Source organism: Schistocerca piceifrons, chromosome 10 (assembly GCF_021461385.2).
Source record: "Schistocerca piceifrons isolate TAMUIC-IGC-003096 chromosome 10, iqSchPice1.1, whole genome shotgun sequence".
NCBI classification, from domain to species: Eukaryota; Metazoa; Arthropoda; class Insecta; order Orthoptera; family Acrididae; genus Schistocerca; species Schistocerca piceifrons.
In genome coordinates, this window is record NC_060147.1 from 140,954,025 (window position 1) to 140,976,547 (window position 22,523).

The following is a 22,523-nucleotide window of genomic DNA, read 5'->3' on the forward strand; positions in this document are numbered from 1 at the left end:
AGTGTGGCAAACGTTACATAGGGCAAACCACGCGCACTGTACAGGAACGATGCGTCGAACACCAGCGGTACACACGTCTTCTGCAGTCCAACAAATCAGCTGTTGCCGAACACTGCATTTCTACTGGCCATGCCGTGCATTATAGAGATGTTAATATTTTAACTACTGCTTCATCTTTCTGGGACTCAGTTGTTAAGGAAGCTGTAGAAATACAACTAGCCGACAACCTGCTAAACCGTGACGAAGGATTTCATCTCGACAATGCTTGGAAACCGCTTATTTCACACCTTCGTTCGGAAAGAATTTCTGCATCGACACTTCCGACAGATGTCACCACTTTTAAAGATTAATTATTTATTTACAAGCACGGTGGATTCGCAGCAGCACTATTCTGTTTGCAGTCTGCGCTTACATGTTTATCTTTGCTATATACATCTTATCTATGACTAGCGCAGTAGTGGCGACTTTGATATCTTTGACGCATGCGCTTTCAATCCTCAGCAGCTTTGTACCACGTGACTCTCCGTATAAATAGGCACGCGCAAACGCTACGAACTCAGTCTCCGACTCGCCTTGAAGATGGCTGGGAGGTTTCCAGCCGAAATATCGCAAGAAGAACTGTCGCTGTCCCGAGTGCACGCCCGAAAGATGATGGAACATTATGTCCGCCGGGAAAACTTCATGAATCAGATGCCCATTAATGGCTGCAAATGGTATCCAAGTAGGCAAATAATCATTTCCAGTCAATGATCGGTTGAGGTGGACCAGAGAACGCATTCCATTCCATGTAAACACAGCCCACACCAGTATGGAGTCACCACCAGCTTGCACAGTGCCTTGTAGACAACTTGGGCCCATGACTTCGTAGGGCCTGCGCTACACTCGAACCCTGCCATCAGCTCTTAGCAACTTAAACCGGGAGTCATCTGATGAGTCCACTGTTCTCTAGTCGTCTAGCGTCCAATCGAATTTCTCTGCACTGTCCTAAAGGCTACGTTCCTCGTAAGTCCCACTTCAGCGGTTGTTTGACGTAGTGTTGTGTGGCTGGTAGCACTGATTAATTGAATGCCGTTGGGCATTGCGTTGACCGTGATGGGAGGTAATGCCTGGAATGTGGCACAGCACGCTGTTGACACTCTAGTCTCGGAGTACTGAATTCGGCAACGATTCCCTAAGTGGAGTGTCCTATGCGTGTAGCTGCAAGTACGATTCCGCGTTCAGAAGTCTGTTTATTCCCGTCGTGCGACCATAATCTCGTCGGGACGTTTGCACGTGAAACACTTGAGCACAAACGACGGCTCCCTTTGGTACCTAGTCTACGTGGCACTACCACCATCTGTATATCTGCATATCACTATCCCGTGATGTTTGTCAACTCGCTGTATGACAAAGAAAACTCAAGTAACAGCACGAACGACGCTCATGCTGAAAAGTAAGTACTGACAAATTGGTCAGAAACGCTCACGTTTGATAAGTTTTCGCTGTTTGATATGAACACACCTTCTTTACCACGTTCATGACCGTGCTGCCAACGGCTGTTTGTCGTGTGACGTCTCCTAGTTAACAGCTTTTGAACCTGTACTTAACGTTTACTTCTCACGTGAATTTTACTTGCGTTGGTTGCTGGTGTGAACATTTTGAACCAATTTGTAAGTACCTCCTTTCAGTGTGAGTTTCGTTCTCTCTGCTACTCGATTTTTCTTTGACACGTATCGTAGCATGTTCTATTTACGACTGTTGTATTGTCTTTTATTGACACAGTCTTCTGAATGTGGTCTACCGAAAAAAAATGAAATGTGTTGCATTAGTTATTGAACGCTCCTCGTATTTCGGTATTGACAGTGAAACTATTACTCCGATCACTCCCCCCCCACCTCCCTCTCTTCCCACCCCATGAAGACGGAAAAGATTTGTCTTCGTTTTAACGTAGCTTTCACCCCTCAACGATGATGTGACTAGTGGCCAGAAATGACACGCGATTCGCATTCCACGTCAAACTGTAGGTCCCCTCTCTCCGCATGGGTAACTGCGGTAGGTTGGGGGCGCGCGGGTCGCCGGTGTGGTGTACGGTAGAAGCACTCGCACCGGCCCACTCAGCCACACATTATTCTTGTTATTATTATAGTAGATTCGTTCCTGAAGCCCCTCATCATCCCACTTTACTACTCTTCGTTTGGCCACGAAGGCAGTGAGCCAAGTCCTGCTTGTGTCGTACCAGTGCACTCCTACGGAATACATCACGCCGGTCCAGTGTTATACGGTCCGATATTTTCAGAACTGACAAGTTGTCGGTTTTACTATGTTGTCGACAACTAACGGCGGATATTGTAGTACCACACACCCTAGATCTTTGCGGATGTTTTCGATTCGTCAGCAATGCACACACCTGTTGACTGCATGTCTGTTCTTTTCCGTTTGTTTACAATTGCGTATTACTAAAACGGGTGTAGCTTTGCTCCATTCGCAGGAACTGTGTTTCTTTAGCGCATCAGAAGATACTAATTGCCGCGCGGAATCGCCTCGCTGTTAGAGAGGCCATGTACCGGATTGCGCGACACCTCCCGCCGGAGGTTCGAGTCCCCCCCTCGGGAATGGATGTGTGTATTGTTCTTAGCAAAAGTTAGTTGAAGTAGTATGTAAGTCTAGGGGCCGATGACCTCAACAGTTTGATCCCTCAGGAATTGACACACACTACACGTTTTGGACACAGAATCCCGCATTACGGCCACAGGCCGCGCAGACACACACCCGAGAACTTTACTACAAATACAGTCGGCTGTGTGTCGGAAGCATATGGCATCACTGTAAAAGACAACCCGGCTGTGCGAATGCACGACTTAGTAACACTTGTCAGTCATCGGACGTGTATTCGATACCTGTCGACCACCGAGAAGGCCGCCCGTTGTGGCCGAGCGGTTCTAGGCGCTACAGTCTGGAACGGTGTGACCGCTACGGTCGCAGGTTCGAATACTGCCTCGGGCGTGGATGTGTGGTGATGTCCTTAGGTTAGTTAGGTTTACGTAGTTCTAAGTTCTAGGGGACTGATGACCTCAGAAGTTAAGTCACGTAGCGCTCAGAGCCATTTGAACCATTTTTGGTTACCGAGAACACGGCGTTCGCTTCCTTGAAGTTTTGCCCGGTAAACTGGGTAGACTGCTCCGTGAAGCCGAGCCGACACATGGGTGGCGTCACATCCGGTGCGTCAGGTTGGGCCAAAGTGTCAAATTCTGCTCGCTGTAAAGATACATCGAATTATTATTTTCTAATACCACGCGATGCTGTCTCACGATTTAGTTAGCAATAGACTGTTTATGCTGTTTCGTATCTGCTAATCCTTCCTTGCAAGATCAATTTCGTAACCCTTCTGCTCTGTTTGTATCCTTAGTTCTCGTATCGCCGCTAAGGATCTATCCTAATGGAACTTTCCAAAAAGTTAATTCAGTGCAATAAGCGCTTTGTTTTCGCTTTAAGTAGCTCATTAACTACATGCCGAGCTAGCATACGGACACAATATGAGCAAAGCACTGACGTCTTCGTTTTATACGATTATCCCACCAGATGGGTAGTGAATATTCTGCAGAAATAAATGATTTTAATGCAACAGCTTTTGAGTGCTGCTAATTACTTTCCAAGGAAACGCATACCTGTGCCTAAAAAGAAAAACACACATATCTGTAGACCTTACTGCGCAAGAATAGTGCTCAACCGATGTTTACTGTGTAACTTGTAGAAACGGCACTATGCCATACTGACAGCAAAAGTAAATTAACAAACGCTTTTAACATTACTGTATAGAATCACCTAGAGATAAAATGTTGTTAACACTTTGCATACGAGAATTTTCAGAAAAGAAGGAGGCTGTGAAATTATTAACGTGACCTGTAGCGCATTTTTTTCTCTGTGTCTATCCACTACACAAATACTTACAAATTTTTGCACATTAGGAAATGTAATTAACTTTGCCTGATTAAATTTCTGCTATGAACGGTCGGGCAGCCTGAATGACGTCGGTGGATCGACGCTTGCGAGCAGCTCGTTATCAATTGGTGGTCGTAGCGTGCAGTCGGTGCGACTTTAAAAAATAGTCGCTACAAAGGTCGCTGTGTTTGGATTGTGTCTGGTATTCCCTGCGTATAGCAGGCACTCGTTTCTTTATCAATTCTGAGCGCTAGAGAGGGGGTACGAAAAGAATTCACAGTTCTCAGTAGCATTACACGTGTTTGTACAACACCATTTCCCCTCAGTTACAAAGTGTAACTGAACAATGCGACGTGTCATCCTCTGACTGCTGCAGCAGCTTTCAACATTTAAGTTCGAAACATGAAAGGGAGAATCACTGGTTTAAATAATGGTACAAATGGCTCTGAGCACTATGTGACTTAACATCTGAGGTCATCAGTCCCCTAGAACTTAGAACTACTTAAACTTAACTAACCTCAGGACATCACACACATCCATGCCCGAGGCAGCATTCGAACCTGCGACCGTAGTAGCAGCGCGGTTCCAGACCGAAGCGCCTAGAACCGCTCGGCCACACCGGCCGGCACTACGAACTGTCTTTATATCGTTGACCTTGTGCTGCTGACCAGACACTTCCTTCACAACTGACCATATGGTTTTAATTTTATCCTGTGAATTAGCTGTTCTGTTTGCGTACTACATACTCTTTGCCTTCCTAGTAACATTTTTAAGCTCCTTACAATGCTGTTTGTAATGGGCTACTGTAGTTTGATAGTGACTACTTCTGACATTTTGATGTAATTCCCGCTTCGTTCTACATGATATACTTATCCCACTAGTCAGCCACGCGGGCTGTCTATTACTATTAGTACCCCGTTTAGAACGTTCTAATGGGAAGCAGCTCTCAAAGACCATGAGAAATGTGTCAAGGAAAGCTTTACATTTATCGTCTAAGTTTTCGGCGCTATAAAGATGCTACCACTCTTGTTCGTTAACGAGGTTTATGAACACACTATTGCCGTTGGATTAGCTTTTCTACGTAATTTGTAATTATATATGTAACGTTTGTTTGAATACCAAAAGCTTTTAGTGTTAAAATTTGTGCATGATGGTCTGAAAAGACATTGATCCTGTTACTAACGGAATGCCCGTCTACTAATGAAGAATGAGTAAAAATATTGTCTGTGACCGTGGTACTGTTCCCCTGCACCTTAGTTGGGAAAAACACCTTCTGCATCAGATTATATGAATTTAGGAGATCTTCAACATCTTTTTTCTTGCACAGTCACGTATATATTTAATACTAAAGTCACCACATATAACTAAATTTTGATACCTCCTACAAAGTGAATCAAGAGCATGAGCTAGCATGAGCAGAAATCCTCTAAAGTCAGAGTTAGGATACCTGTAGACAACAACAATTAGAAGATTAGTTTCAGTAAATTCAACTGCCCCTCCACAACGTTCAAATACCCTTCAGTGTAGTGCCGTCATACGTCGATGGATTCAAATGGAATATTGTTTTTTACTTACATGAACATTCCCCCAAACCGGTCACTGCTGCCGAGCGGTTCTAGGCGCTTCAGTCCGGAACCGCGCTGCTACTATGGCCGCAGGTTCGAATCCCGCCTCGCACATGGTTGTGTATGATGTCCTTAGGTTAGTTAGGTTTAAGTAGTTCTAAGTTCTAGGGGACTGATGACCTTAGATGTTAAGTCCCATAGTGCTCAGAGCAATTTGAACCATTTGAACCACTCCCCGACCCTGCAAAGAAATCCTCGAAAAACAGCGACGTAATCTGTATCTTGGCAGTGGTTAGAGACTTGGAGTTTTGCAGATGGAGATAGTGGATCTGCTCTGTACAATAACTTTGTTACACATCTATACATTTCTAAGAGATTCCACGACTTTCTTATTAATGTAATAGAAGTATGTTGCGCAATATTGAATGTTATTAAGGTATAAGAGTACTCCCTTCAGGAATGACTTCCTGCGATCTCGTGATTTGCTTTGATTTCGTGATTTGCTTTGATTTCGTGATTTGCTTTGATTTCGTGATTTGCTTTGATTTCGTGATTTGCTTTGATTTCGTGATTTGCTTCGATTTCGTGATTTGCTTCGATTTCGTGATTTGCTCAGATTTCGTGATTTGCTCCGATTTCGTGATTTGCTCCGATTTCGTGATTTGCTCCGATTTCGTGACTTGCTCCGATTTCGTGACTTGCTCCGATTTCGTGACTTGCTCCGATTTCGTGACTTGCTCCGATTTCGTGACTTGCTCCGATTTCGTGACTTGCTCCGATTTCGTGACTTGCTCCGATTTCGTGACTTGCTCCGATTTCGTGACTTGATCCGATTTCGTGATTTTCTTAGATTTTGTGACTTTCTTCGATTATGTGACTTTCTTCGATTATGTGACTTCCCCGATTTTATGACTTCAGTCTGATTAACAAACGAAAGAATAAATTGCTACTCGTTTCAGTCGCAGCAGTGATGTTTGTATTCTTGCTTGCCACAACTATTTGGCTGTTATTTTGCTAATATGTCCCGTTTTCCGAAGATCCACTCACACAACTTCTGTAAAACTCGACGTGACCACGAAACTCTGCAGTGGCCAGCAAACGTGCTGGACAACTCGACGCCATTTTGACAGCACTTTGAAGTTAAGATTCGAGTGAAAGTAACTTCTGCCGTCGAGTTGACGGTACTGGAGCTCGCTGCACTGTGCGACGCGGCGTCGCCCCGCCGCGGTGCATGCCGGGAGTTTTCTGGCAGGCGCCCAGCGTCTGTTTCCGCATTCAGAACGGGAGCGGCCCGAGACGCGACGGCATCCGTGTGTATCAAGTGTTGGCCCTCCCTCCCCATAACTCTCTCTCTCTCTCTCTCTCTCTCTCTCTCTCTCCTCTCCCCTCCCCTCCCCTCCCCTCCCCTCCCCTCCCCTCCCCTCCCTCTCTCCATGCGTCTCTCCCCATGTTCCGGCGGCGCCACCATGTTTGAGTTCCACGCCCGGCGGCCGAGCGTTGATCCTCGCGTAAATCATCGAGCCTCTACCAGCTTCATTGAGAAAATTTCTAGCTCAAGCTCTGTAATAAACACGACGCTCAGACGGTTTCACATCGCGATAATACTGCAATTCAAATTAAAACACAGTAGTCTTCCCATAAAAACAACGGATATGAACTGCACCTAATTAGATAGTAGACCTTCTTCGGAAAACGAAGGCACAAGCGTCATCAGTCGACGGGACAAGACAGTCCAACGGCATTCTTTCTGTTTTTAGGCCAATCTCGAGCAAAATAAGATGGATACACGAGGTTCGACCGGTATTCCTTGCGCTGCGCTCCGTGTAAGACTGTTCTGAGATTCCTCACTAAGGGAAAAATAAACACTTAAATCTTTTAGAACCTGCTCTGATTTATCTTATTCTGTTACCATTACCGTTAACATTTATCTCTCTGTAGGTCGACGCCAGCAAATTATCCTCCCATTTGGAGAATAAAGGTGGCGATTGAAATTTCGCAAAGAGATCTTCCCGCAATAAAAAATGCCTTTGGTGTAATGATTGCTACCCCAGTGTCCTCCTTTGGACTTTTTTGACGTCCTCTGTCAATCCGCCACTGTCGTTCTTTGGACTTTTTTGACGTCCTCTGTCAATCCGCCACTGTCGTTCTTTGGACTTTTTTGACGTCCTCTGTCAATCCGATCGGATAAGGAACCCAGACCGCAGAGGAAGGACAGGCTCTTTAGTGGACCAGTCGCATCTTCTAAGTGTTCCGCCAATAAGACCGAGTCTTTGGTTTGTCTTCAGGACAACATTATCCGTGGGATCGTTCCAGTTTAAGTTATTCATTATTGGAATCACTAACTGCTTAGTTGAATTTGGCAACCTTTAGATTTGTGAGATTTATCGTTAGTACTCACGTGGAGGACTTCACACTTTTGAGTATTTAGAGTCAGTTGTCTGTTTCCGCACCATACGGTTGTCTCGTCTAAACAATTTTGACATTGGTTTGATCTTCTGATGACTTTACTAGACGGAAAATGACAGCATCAACTTCAAACAGAGTGGGCTGCTCACAGTTTATACAGATTACGAACAGCCTATAACACTTCCTTCGGCAACGTCAGGTATTACTCCTATTTTATTGGATGGCTTTCCGTCACTTACTACGAACAGAAAATCGGGAATCTAGTCGCGCAAGTATGTCGATACTTATAAGCATGCAATTTCATTAGAAGCCGCTTGTGAGGTACTGTGTTGAAAGCCTTCTGGAAATCTAGAAATACGAAAACTGTTCCAGATCCACTGTCGATAGCAGTCATTACTTCGTGTGAATAAACCACTGTTTGTGGCTTGTATTTAAACTTAGGAAACTATATTTCCTATATCCCACTGTACTTCAGTACAGTAAGTATTTATTGATGCCACAGCATTAAACGTTTCGCTTTATCGTAAGGATCGCGTAATACAGAAGGGACGAACACACGTAACTGCCAAGACTTTCTTTACCAACACATATGCCAGATTCACGCTGGTTGCCAGTTACGTTGTTGCCACGCCTAACTTCGTTGTACAGTTGTTTGTAACGATGCCTGCATAAAAGAGTATTATGGTGACGCGGCAGTTAAGGGAATTCAGTAGTTGTATTGAACATAAACACAGCATCAACTTCAGAGACATAAGCACGTCAGCGATAGCGGAACATAGCCGTACAAAAGTTGACAAGATCTCGTTTGAAGTTACGAAGACCTCTGCTCATGCCCTGTTTTTCTTCGACTGTGTAACAAAAGGAGTGATGGAAATTCAGATGTGTGCTAATAAATTCAACAAAGACAAGAGCTATTGTCTTGGTGGAGTGTGAGGCCGCTGTCTCTCTCTCTCTCTCTCTCTCTCTCTCTCTCTCTCTCTGTGTGTGTGTGTGTGTGTGTGTGTGTGTGTGTGTGTGTGTGTGTGTGTGTGTGTGCACTGCCTCATACCAACCTCGTCGCACCATTCAGTCAATCAGCTCCTGACGAAAAACGTGGTGAACGTCGATAGCTCAAGTTTTAACTCAGACGTAACGTGTCTTGTGCGCCGAGAGAATTCCATACGTGTGTATGTATTAAACGTTTACTCACTCCTTTTAACGTCTGAACCATTTCCCCATGCCTTCTAAAACAAATGTGATTCAAATTGTGAGATCTGTGACTGGGTGTGACTTAGTAGCCGGAAAGCTAGACGCAAAGCAACCTCAGGCGCCCTTTGTAGGAAATAAAACCCCAATCTGGGGTAGTTACCACGTGAGAGGTAAAATGAAATTTTCTGAGGGGTAAAAACTAAACGATTCGATTCTGCTTCAGTCACGAAAATAAATTATTTTAAAAAGTCGCTTATATTATCACAGTATTGTAAGAGCCTCATAGCCGGCCGAAGTGGCCGTGCGGTTAAAGGCGCTGCAGTCTGGAACCGCAAGACCGCTACGGTCGCAGGTTGGAATCCTGCCTCGGGCATACATGTTTGTGATGTCCTTAGGTTAGTTAGGTTTAACTAGTTCTAAGATCTAGGGGACTAATGACCTCAGCAGTTGAGTCCCAGAGTGCTCAGAGCCATTTAAGAGCCTCATACTGATTACAGAAGTTGTCAACAATTACCTTTTCTCAGTTTGTAGCGTTAATGCGGTGCAGGTTACAAGCTCCTCACATAGTCCACCCGCTACACACACATGGTGTGCTTTGTCCGGTACATCGCTGATGACAGGAGTGAGACATATGGCTAGCAGATATCTCAAGAGTGTGTCCTCTCCATTTTGTAGGTAGTACCAGAAATTGCTTCATTACTTGCTTCAAAACAGGTAAATGAATTAACTGACAGGACGACATGGCAATAACTACATAAGCGCTACTATAGTGATGTAGACAGAATTATTATCATTATTATTGTTGTTATTTTTAGTGTTACTGTTGTGGTTGTGATCAGACACGAAGCATTAACAGCCTCAAACCTGCCAATTTTTGCCAGTACACAAGTATGGAGTGCAGTGATTCACGAACAGTAAGTACAGCGCACACACACAGTAACTTGGCTGGTTTTAAGTGGGGTTGCAGTGTGCCGGTGAAGCTGGTGCCGTAATGGTGAGGAGTAATGCAGCGGAAGTGTGTTTTGTAACAAGTGTCTATAAAAGCGTTCCAAGAAAAGTCTTTGATTCTAGAGTTTAGTTAGGTGCTCAAGTTGGTACAAGACAGGTTGCGAACCACTGCTCTATGGCATCCCTTCAAAACTCTCACTACTACATCGCGAGTCGAAACTGAACTAAGATCGCTTAACAGGCGGAGAAAACTTGCTAATTCACCGGAATACGCAGCTGCTTCAAATATACTTCTATTGACAGTGGTAGCTCCGGGTTAGCCATAGATCATGGTGATGCGCCGCTCGCTCAGGGTCTTAACCTGGACAGCGCCTGACAAACCCGCAGCACTGTGCCGAGGTAAAAATGGGAGGCAGTGTCAGAAACAATACACTTTGGATCATTGTAGGCCCAAATTTGTGTGCTAAATCTCAAGTGGCAAGAGCGATAGGTCTGGCACTTCTCTATTTCACCCTCCCACTTGGTAGAAACCGGCCCACGCTGAGCGAGTCACTGCAGACCTCACCGAAACCTGTAGACTCACCCTCAGCAACAATTCCACACGAGATTCTGCTTACGAGTCCTCCGCATCTGCACAACACCCAGCATACGGCAGCCGACTGCGTGCCCAAAGATTAAGATCGAGAAGTAGCTTCCTCGTAGCAAACGAGGAATGTGAACACGGAACTAAGCCTAAAGCGTAGTCGTACTCAACTTTAAAACCACCACTGGATCGGACCATTAGAACAATTAGCCCTGGCCGTCTCGAAAAGCGACAAGTCTGTAAATCCCTCGACAGGCGCCGACAGAAACAGAGAAGCAGGTTAATACTGTGTGCTTACCTGGGACTGAAACCCAGTATCCTTGCATTTCAGGGGCAAGTGCTCTATCGGAAAGCTTTGCATTTTGCGGCAAGTAGCTACTCTGCCAAGTGAACTATCGAAGCACGACTGATGAGACACTCTCGCAGGCTTACTGCCGCCACTGCTGCACCTCGTACCTCACAAGTCGTGTCTCCGCAATATCCTTCCTTCTAGGAGTGCTGGTCCCGGAAAGTATGCAGGACGATGTCTGTGGAGCTTGGATGGTTCAAATGGTTCAAATGGCTCTGAGCACTATGGGACTCAACTGCTGAGGTCATCAGTCCCCTAGAACTTAGAACTAGTTAAACCTAACTAACCTAAGGACATCACACACATCCATGCCCGAGGCAGGATTCGAACCTGCGACCGTAGCAGTCCCGCGGTTCCAGACTGAGCGCCTAGAACCGCTAGACCACCGCGGCCGGCGGAGTTTGGATGGTCTGGCACACACTTTCAATCTACTAGGAGGTTGGAAATCAGACCACACCCCACTTGGAGGAACAAAAAGGTGTGAAACAGGGAACCTGGAGTACTTCCTGATATGAGCTGCGAGGCGCAGACAGTACGCAACGTGCGTTCCTCCTGCCCAGACTGCCCACCCACTGCCGTCACGTCAGCGGCAACTCACTTAGTCTTACTTCTGTACGTGTTTATTTTTCCTTTTTTCTGCTGTTTGTTATGTTATCACTGCTACCAGCGTACTTGTCTGCTCTACTGACGTAAGTTGTACTTTTTTGCCTCCTTTTACTTCGCAACTTGATGCTTCTCAGACGTATAAGACTGTTTTCTCGCTGGCACCGACGAACGTCGGCAGACGCCGCCCGATAACATCGGCCGACCGCGTTCTCACAGTGCGTGCGACCGAGGTGGTTACGGTCTATTCCACCCTTTATCTGTCCCGGAAAGAAGGTGGCGATTATTGTACACCCTTTCTTCAGTTGTTGCAATAACGAAACAAGCTTTACAAATACAGGGTATAAGAAAAACGTACGGCACGAATTGCAGAATTCCACACACGAAGAAAGAAATTGTCATATGATGATGTGTCCGGAAACGCTTTGTTTCGTCAATCCTGACGCAACTGTTGAAGCAAGTCGTCAACGAAGATTTTCTGTCAATGTTTGGTTCAGCATTGTTGGTGACTGTTTGGTAGGGCCTCACCTTCTTCCAGCCAGGGCCAATAGTTACCGTAATTTTGTATAGAATTATAGTTTAACTAAAGTTCAGTCTTGATCACAACACGTAATGTCTCAATAACATAGGTGACCGGTTTCGGTTATATTTATATAATCATCTTCAGACCTGTGAATTAATTTTAGAAAATACTAGAGACCAATCTTAAAATAAAATTACGACAAAATTTTAACAAGATAAAATAAAACTTATTATACTCATGGCTTCCTTGGGGGATGGTAGGCGGAGCTCTTTTCAGCTGCTACGAAGTCAACTGATGGTTACGAGTGCTGAGCATGAGCTTAAAAATGCAGAGGTTCCGCCTATTTCCTCTCACACTACTTCACAACTGCCAATCAGCGTTCATAATATGACGCTATCATCAAAGTATAAAAGTACGAAATACACTAATAACATAAAATTGTTTCATTTAAAATTTCTGATTAACATATAGTTAGTATGTGTAACACTTATTTATATTTTAGATAAAAACGGTAAACTACGATGTGTAATAGCTGTGCCCTCTGTGGGCAACCTTAATACTATTACAGTGTCAGTTAAATCAAAGATGTAAAAGTCCTTGGAGTTGGTGTATATATCGATTATACCGAGTCGCCTACATCACAATTGCATCTTTGATGGATGTTGCAGAATCGCCTTACTGTAACTGTAGTTTTCATAGTGACATTCGTTATAACAGTTGGGTAGCAGCCAAGAGTACGTTCCGCATTATGTATGTCTGAATAACTGATGAGACCGCTGATTAAATATTTAAAACTCATCGATCTAATAGTTTTTATAATAATCGAATAGAATGTTGTACCTGATCTGCTATCAGATGTGCCTCTAGCTGTGCGACAGAACATGTACTTCATGCACGATGGAGCACCTCCTCATTTTGGTGTTAATGTCCGCCGGCTTGTAAATAACAGATTCGATGACAGATGCATAGGTAGAGATGAACCAGTTGCCTGGCCTCCATGTTCTCCGGACTTAAACCCACTGGACGTTTATTTGTGGGGCATTTGAAAGCTCTTGTGTATGGAACACTAGTACAAAATATTCAGAGTATTCGTGCCCGCATTATGGAGGGCTGCGAAACCATACGCAATACGCCAGGGATACATCAGCGCATCCGAGATTCACTGCGACGGCGGGTTGACGCACGTATCAATGCCCACGGAAGGCGTATCGTACATCTCCTTTGGGAAAGAGTTGCGTGTCGTGTGCTGGTGCTTTTCGTTTGTATGTGTTTCCCATGATTAATGAGCTGAAAAAAAAATGAGATGAAATATTGAAAGAAAGCATTTCCAGACCCATGTTAATATAATTTCTCCGTCTTCGTGTGAGAAATGAGTCCTGCAATTTGTGCCGTACATTTTTGTTACACCTTTTATGCGATATGAAAAGAGAAACGTTGTTGTTAGATGCTCGAAATGATTCCAGGTGACACTGGACAGCAAAATTGCAAATACCCTGGACAACTTCAAATAAATTCAGCAAAACATATATCGTTAACTTTCAATTACTGTGATTCAGCGTATGTACGAAAGACAAACCTGCAGCTTACAGCGAGATACTGTGAAGCTAGAAATAATCCACTACAGTAAGCCTTAGCGTCAAAATGGACATACGCCACATTTCACACTTGAAGAGAAAATTCTTTGAGGTTATAATCTAGGCCAAACATTTCCGATACAGATTTAGCTTGCATGACGTGTTTTGGATTTTAAGTGTAGACGTCAGGGTGAAATGGTTACACAGTCGGAGAACATGCATGATGTAACATAAAATTTTTTACGGCGTCCGAAACTTGCGGTTTCCAATAATTTAGTAATTTAAAGATATATCTCTGTTATGGTATTTCTCACCCTCAGGACGCGACCATATCCTCCTTTCTTATACTAAACTTGAAAATTCTCGCAATCCCTGTTTTTCACTTGGGAATGTCACTCGATTAGAGCAAAGAAGACAAACTGACTGGAATTCCACCGATTGTCGTCCGAAGTCTGTACGTTGGGGCGTCGAGATCTGTTGCGCCGAGACCGCACAACTACGGCCGTACCGATTTGAAAAGATCGGCCGCCTTCGCCCGATGTCGGTCGTCGGCGGAATCATCCGATGTCGGTGCCCGTGTGACCCTAGCATAAAGGGGGGAAAAAATACAGCATTTTGCACTTCTGAGCGATTGACAGTGAATTGTAGCTGTGGAGGCATTGTGTATCGACGACCTTCTTCTGAATTACGTACTCTCAATTACGATTAGCTTCAGTAAGTAACACTGCGTGCCTGTTTCTTTGTTGCAGGTGAGTGGCGCGGTCGTGAAGGGGTGCCCGCCTTCGTCTTGAGAGCCACCAGAACTGTGAGTATTGTCAGCGGCCACCCTGTTTGACGCCTCCGCGTGGATACACCCGCTACGTCCACATCTACGTGCATGCCGTCCACTAGGCAGAGTACTGGGCGTCACCAGACCGTACGCCGTACCACCGCAGATATCCACTTGCTATCTAACTGCATTCGCGTATTCGCTATATCTAATATATGAAGACAGTAACTGTTCTCGAAAGAACAGATACTATTGATGACCGTGCAGCTTTTCTCTAGAATAAATGATAATTAATTGAAACCCAAGGTTGCCGGCAGGTGTTGTTGACATACCTCGATGGGGACAGCTGAAAATGTGTGCCCCGACCGGGACTCGAACCCGGGATCGCCTCCTTACATGGCAGACTCTCTACCCATCTGAGCCACCGAGGACACAGATGAATAGCGCGACTGCAGGGACTTACCCCTTGCACGCTTCCCGTGAGACTCAAATTCCCAACTGTCCCCAATTCTACATATGTAAAATACCTGATAGATGTTTGCCCATTCATTCATTGCTCGCGCACACTTTGGCGATTCCCGTAAGAGTTTGAGCAACCTGTGCGCATTTGCACAGACGAAGGTCAATCGCTGGGTAGCCTCTAACTCTCTCTCTCTCTCTCTCTCTCTCTCTCTCTCTCTCTCTCTCTCTATATATATATATATATATATATATATATATTTCAGCTGTCCCCATCGAGGTGTGTCAACAACACCTGCCGGCAGCCTTGGCTTTCAATTAATTATCATTTATGTCTAATATTCCTGTACGCTCCACATTGTGCCACACACTTCACTCTCATCGTACGCACACGCAGCAGATGTTATGTTTCCACTCTCTCCTCCGCGTACTGGTTGTCAAATTCACATAAGAGGACTTGGCGAGGACAAAATCCATCGTCTTTGTTCCAAGGATTCTCACTGAAGGAAATGCGCAACACACTGCAGTGGGTTGCGGTGTACATCACGCGGAGTCTAAAACTCTGAAAATCGCGAAACAGCACGTTCCGAAATGAGTCGCGAACTCCGGTCCATACGGACCGAGGGCTACGGGCGGTCTTTCTTCTGGCATCACATTCGCGAATTCATTTTCTCTGACATCTTCCCAGAATCGAACATACCCACTTCTGAGCGCAAAGCGCTGTTATGCAGGATGTAACGACTATAACTGCAGATATTTTTATATGTGACACCTTAATATGTACATACATCAGAGTGCTGGTTAGCTTCTTCTTTACTTCGAACAGTCTTCCCACAAACAGGTCGCATAATTTACTATCCGGTGTTTTCTGCACGGCGGTAATTGCGCGACTGAGTGGACTATGCCTGTCAGTATAGAAAAACCGTTTTGCGTCCACGCGTCCACACTTCAGCACCTGACCTGCTGCCCAGGGAAAAATAAGCATAACGGCTTGCTCTTGGCGCATGCACTTGAGGGTACTGACCAATCTGAATGACACAATTTTTAATTTTTCTATTTGTAGGGATCCACTACCTCCAGATGTGTGATAAACATCAACATGGGCCGTAAGGGGCTGTAATGCGACTTTTATTTAATCATGCGATTAGCTAATTTCGACCACTTGTCATTATCAAGAACCTGTAAAACCAGCTTTTGCAGGTGATTGATAATGACACGTAGCCGAAATTAGCTAATTGCACGATTAAATAGAAGCCGCATTACAGCCTATTACGGACAAGTTTCCGTGTATCATACAACTTGTAATAGCTATAATTTTTAGTTTGCAAATAACCTAATCACTGATGTAATGTTTTTCCACTATGCCACCCTCAGCCATCAGTAGAAACATCTTCCCTTATACTTGTTACACCATCTACACTGAAGCGCCAAATTAATTGGTGTAGGCAGGCGTATTCAAGTACAGAGATACCTGAACAGGCAGAATACGACGCTACGGTCGGCAACGCCTGTATAAGACAACAAGAGTCTGTCGCAGTTGTTAGATCGGTTACTGCTCCTACAACGGCAGCTTATCAAGATTTAACTGAGTCGAACGTGGTGGCTCGAAACAGCATATCCAGACACTCTGAGATGATGATGGCATTGAAACAGAGGATGACACGCGTAAAGCTGAAATACTAAACACCTTTTTCCAAAGCTGTTTCACAGAGGAAGACCGCAATGCAGTTCCTTCTCTAAATCCTCGCACAAACGAGAAAATGGCTGACATCGAAATAAGTGTCCAGGGAATAGAAAAGCAACTGGAATCACTCAACAGAGGAAAGTCCACTGGACCTGACGGGATACCCATTCGATATACCCATTCGATTCTACACAGAGTACGCGAAAGAGCTTGCTCCCCTTCTAACAGCCGTGTACCGCAAGTCTCTAGAGGAACGGAAGGTTCCAAATGATTGGAAAAGAGCGCAGGTAGTCCCAGTCTTCAAGAAGGGTCGTCGAGCAGATGCGCAAAACTATAGACCTATATCTCTGACGTCGATCTCTTGTAGAATTTTAGAACATGTTTTTTGCTCGCGTATCATGTCATTTCTGGAAACCCAGAATCTACTATGTAGGAATCAACATGGATTCCGGAAACAGCGATCGTGTGAGACCCAACTTGCCTTATTTGTTCATGAGACCCAGAAAATATTAGATACAGGCTCCCAGGTGGATGCTATTTTTCTTGACTTCCGGAAGGCGTTCGATACAGTTCCGCACTGTCGCCTTATAAACAATGTAAGAGCCTACGGAATATCAGACCAGATGTGTGGCTGGATTGAAGAGTTTTTAGCAAACGGAACACAGCAAGTTGTTATCAATGGAGAGACGTCTACAGACGTTAAGGTAACCTCTGGCGTGCCACAGGGGAGTGTTACGGGACCATTGCTTTTCACAATATATATAAATGACCTAGTAGATAGTGTCGGAAGTTCCATGCGGCTATTCGCGGATGATACTGTAGTATACAGAGAAGTTGCAGCATTAGAAAATTGAAGCGAAATGCAGGAACATCTGCAGCGGATAGGCACTTGGTGCAGGGAATGGCAACTGACCCTTAACATAGACAAATGTAATGTATTGCGAATACATAGAAAGAAGGATCCTTTATTGTATGATTATATGATAGCAGAACAAACACTGGTAGCAGTTACTTCTGTAAAATATCTGGAAGTATGCGTGCGGAATGATTTGAAGTGGAATGATCATATAAAATTAATTGTTGGTAAGGCGGGTACCAGGTTGAGATTAATTGGGAGAGTCCTTAGAAAATGTAGTCCATCAACAAAGGAGGCGGCTTACAAAACACTCGTTCGACATATACTTGAGTATTGCTCATCAGTGTGGGATCCGTACCAGATCGGTCTGACGGAGGAGATAGAGAAGATCCAAAGAAGAGCGGCGCGTTTCGTCACATGGTTATTTGGTAACCGTGATAGCGTTACGGAGATGTTTAACAAACTCGAGTGGCAGACTCTGCAAGAGAGGCGCTCTGCATCGCGGTGTAGCTTGCTGTCCGGGTTTCGAGAGGGTGCGTTTCTGGATGAGGTATCGAATATATTGCTTTCCCCTACTTATACATCCAGAGGAGATCACGAATGTAAAATTAGAGAGATTCGAGCGCGCACGGAGGCTTTCCGGCAGTCGTTCTTCCCGCGAACCATACGCGACTGGAACAGGAAAGGGAGGTAATGACAGTGGCACGTAAAGTGCCCTCCGCCACACACCGTTTGGTGGCTTGCGGAGTATAAATGTATATGTAGATGTAGATGTTATACCCGGCGCACGAGCGTTGAAACACAGCGTCTCCGAGCTAGCCGTGAAATGGGGATTTTCCCGTACGACCATTTCACGGGTGTTCCGTGAATATTCGGAATCCGATAAAACATCAAATCTCCGACATCGCTGCGAATGGAAAAAGACCTTGCAAGAACGGGACCAACGACGACTGAAGAGAATCTTTGAACGTGATTGAAGTGCAAACCTTCCGCAAATCGCTGCAGATTTCAATGCTGGGCCATCAGCGTGCGAACTATTCAACGAAACATCATCGAAATGGACATTAAGAGTCGAAGGCCCAGTCGTGTACCCTTGATGACTGCACGACACAAAGGTTTACACATCGCCTCGTCCCGTCAACACTGACATTGGACTGACTGGAAACATGTTGCCTGGTCGGACGAGTCTCGTTTCAAATTGTATCGAGCGGATGGACGTGTACGGGTATGGAGACAACCTGATGAATCCGTGGACCCTACATGTCATCAGGGGACTGTTCAAGCTGGTGGAGGCACTGCAGTGTTGTGGGGCGTGTGCAATTGGAGTGATCTAGGACCCCTGATACGTCTAGATACGACTCTGGCAGGTGACACGTACGTAAGCATACTGCCTGATCACCAGCATCCATTCATGTCCATTGTGCAATCCGACGGACTTGGGCAATTCCAGCAGGGCAATGCGACACACCACGCGTCCAGAATTGCTACAGAAACTCTCTTCCGAGTTTAAACATTTCCGGTGGCCACCAAACTCCCCAGACATTAGCTTTGTTGAGCATATCTGGGATACCGTGCTGCTTGCTGTTGAGGAGAGATCTCCAATCCTCGAACTCTTACGGATATATGGAGAGCCCTGCAGGATTTACGGCGTCAGTTCCCTCCAGTGCTACTTCAGACACTAGTAGAGTCCATGCCACGTCGTGTTGAGGCACTTCTGCGTGCCTGCGGGGGCTCTACACGATATTAGGTAGGTATACTAGTTTCTTTCGCTCCTCAGAGAATATGTATGTTTCACAACGTTACGTAACATTCTCCTATTAAATTAATGCGAAATTCTCAGAATCTTTTAAAAATAGCAATTTCAATAAATAATATTTTCAGAAAATAGGTCACATGTCGGCAGCACTTTAGTTTACAACCCGCACCTCTGTTCACTGCGCTACATCTGATACTTTGCGTAAGTTTGATCTTACAATGTCCTGAAGGCATTAATCACTGACATGACACTCCACTATATTCGTGGGGCAGCTTATTATCCCATGAGTCTCTTTTGTGTACCACTCCCTTTCGATCTAATGTAACCGGCTGTGCTTTTGTATTCTGCAGGCACGTACTAAGCACCGACCATCATTTCCGTAGATACCAATCAGTTGCGATCGAAATCTACCCAACGACGTTATAAACCTTACTTTTTTTATTTGTCATCACAGATTGCTTTAGAGAGAATGGAGCAACCTTTGAACGACGATCAAATTGTGGTGTTATTGTTTGCTAGTGAAGGCTGCTGTCTCATTGGATCCTTCGGACTCTGTTCAAGATAGACCCAAGTTTAGTGACACTGAAACAGAAACAACTGATCACGAAACTGATATTGAAATAGAGGACGAGAAAGAGGCATCAGATGCGGATTTTTCCGACTGGAAAACAAGAAATAGTAGGAAAAATCTGGCTAGAAATAACCGTTACAAATAAGAAAAGCAAGATGGTGCATCGAGTTTTATAAAAGAACTCAACGTGGCAGTGATGAAAGCGAAAGAGAGAAACACGAATTCTGGAATTATTTCGAGGGACTTGCAGGCTGTAATGGACGAATTTCTTCGGAAAAGTTTTGAAAACGAATCTGCACTGCAGGTCCAAGACGGGCCGAGTCACCCAAAAAGTCAAACGTGCCAAGATGCCGCATATAGGCACGCCTTAAAGACACAGGTACTGCCGAAACATGTCCTCAATACCAAAAGCTCGTGTGAAAATGCGTTCCATTGAAAAAAAAATCCTAATCTTGAATGTGATGTACGAAAATAAATGCTTTTTTCATTCGCCCAAATACTTACTGTCATTCTACTTATTAGAAGTCATTGTTTTGCTTTATAGTTTACTGTGTTGTTTATTATTTGATCCCAAAACACGTACCTGAACACTATTGAAGTAGATTTTCTTTCTTTTTTAAGTTAATTAAAAAAACTGTGTTTGAGAGGCCGATATTAATGTAAGAACTTTAATTGTTGGGATGTGTTCTTTTATAAGAGAGATAAATTTTTCATGAACAGAAGCCTTACTATTATTGGTTTTTAACAATAGTTTAGAGATACCAGAGGCTGAATATACCGCTTCAGTTGTAAATTAGTTTATTTTCACACGACCGGTTTCGGACGGTCATAAGCCCATCCTCGGGTGTCGTAGCTGTGCTGTGGTCCCCGAGCGCCTACTTACCCCCTGTTGTGCGCTCATAGGCAGCACACCGCGGCTGGTACACGTGGCACTCGGGGACCACAGCACAGCTACGACACCTGAGGATGGGCTTACGACCGTCCGAAACCGGTCGTGTGAAAATAAACTAATTTACAACTGAAGCGGTATTTTCAGCCTCTGCTATAATGCTCAGTTGCGGATGTTTTTCCAACAGTATTGTTTGTAGTTTAGAGATTTATTGGAGTGAATAACTTTGAGAAGATTTTTGGTTTTTGGAGTCGAAAACTATCTCATGAACTTGCTAACGTCAGCGTAAATACCGAGTGTAGTGAAGGGTTAATCACAACAAATCGTACAAAAAAACTACGTGTTTTTTTTATATAAATATTCATTTCGCCGATGCCTTGAAACGGCATACTTTCTTAACAAGCAAATTATACTACCGACAATCTTTAGTCACAAATATCTGGTTTCCAATAATTTTATTGTAATAAACCTCATCAGAAATGATGCTTTTTTGAGACATCCTCAGTGTGCCGCTACTTTGACACAGCGTATATTCATAGCACGAAAGTTGTATCGTGAAGAGCACCAAATACGGGCTCCACGTGCTAAGCACGTAAACTGACAGAGGTAGTTCTGCTCGTGACGGAAGAGCGATCTTGCCTCTCACGAAGCTGATTGTGTCTGTCGCCCGTAGGGATTGTCCGCAGCATGTAGTTCCACTTTGTGACGTCACAATATCGGATCGTGTCCAGGTGCGCGATCGCTCTCACGTCCCGTGTGAGGACGGCGTGGAGCAGCGGTTGGCGACCCGCCGCCGCCGCCGCAGCCTGTGCGGTGCCGGCCACGCGGCCGCTCCGCGAGTATCGACTCGCGCCCATCGACTGTGGCCGGCAGGCGTTGTCGCCGCTGGTAAGCGTCGCCACCACTGGCTTCCAGCTGCCAGCCTGCCTTGTCGCTACCCTGCTGGAGCTCCAGCCACGCTTCGTACGCTGCCGTGATCTGTCCTAGGCTAGACATACTCCTGTGGCGTCGAAAGAATGCGGACACCCGTTAGTTGGCGTTAATATAGCGTGCGTCCACAGTTTTATTGAGGTGTCTGTCTGTGGAAGGATGGTGATCCATTGTTTCTCAAGAAGAGCATACCGCCAGAGAAGGTAGGGATGTTGGATGCTAGGGCCTGAAGTGAAATTGAGGTTCTGACTCATCTCAGAGGTTGTGCTTTGGGTTCAGTATGGGACTCTGGTCAGGCCTAAGCCAATTTTAGGATCGCTCAAAAACCACTGCCTCACAGATGCTGCTTTGTGACAGGGTGCATTGTCATGCTGGTTTAAGCACTGCTCCTTCTACTTTACACAGTACAGCGGTTCTGTGAAACGTGTGCACATCCTTCCGCATTATCCATTTCTTAAGCGGGAACAGGGGACCACACTGTAAGCACGAAAACCACCTTCGTACCCTAACAGCGCCTCCTGCGCACATCTCTGCGGACACTACACATGGTGGCAGGCAACTTTGTCGAGGCAGTCGCCACACTCACACCCTATCACCGGCATTCTACAGGTTGTAGCGCGATTCATCGGTCCGAATCACACGTTTCCAGTGATCCTTTGTTGAGTGGCGCCACCCTTTCCACCATCTCAAGCGTCACGTAGCACTAACCAACTATTTCAGCCCATTTTTCTTTCACTCCCTATGCCAACTGCACTGCTGGTAGCACATTGTAACTCACGAGTCGTTCCTTCCCTGATCCGATGCGGTTTTTAGAACCACCCTCCGCAGCGCTCGACGGTCACCTCCGTCAGTACGTGAGAGCTACCTGTTCCCGGTTGAGGTGTGGTCGTTCCTTCGCGTTTCCACTCCACAGTCACATCACCAACAGTCGTCTTGGGCAGCTTTAGAAGGA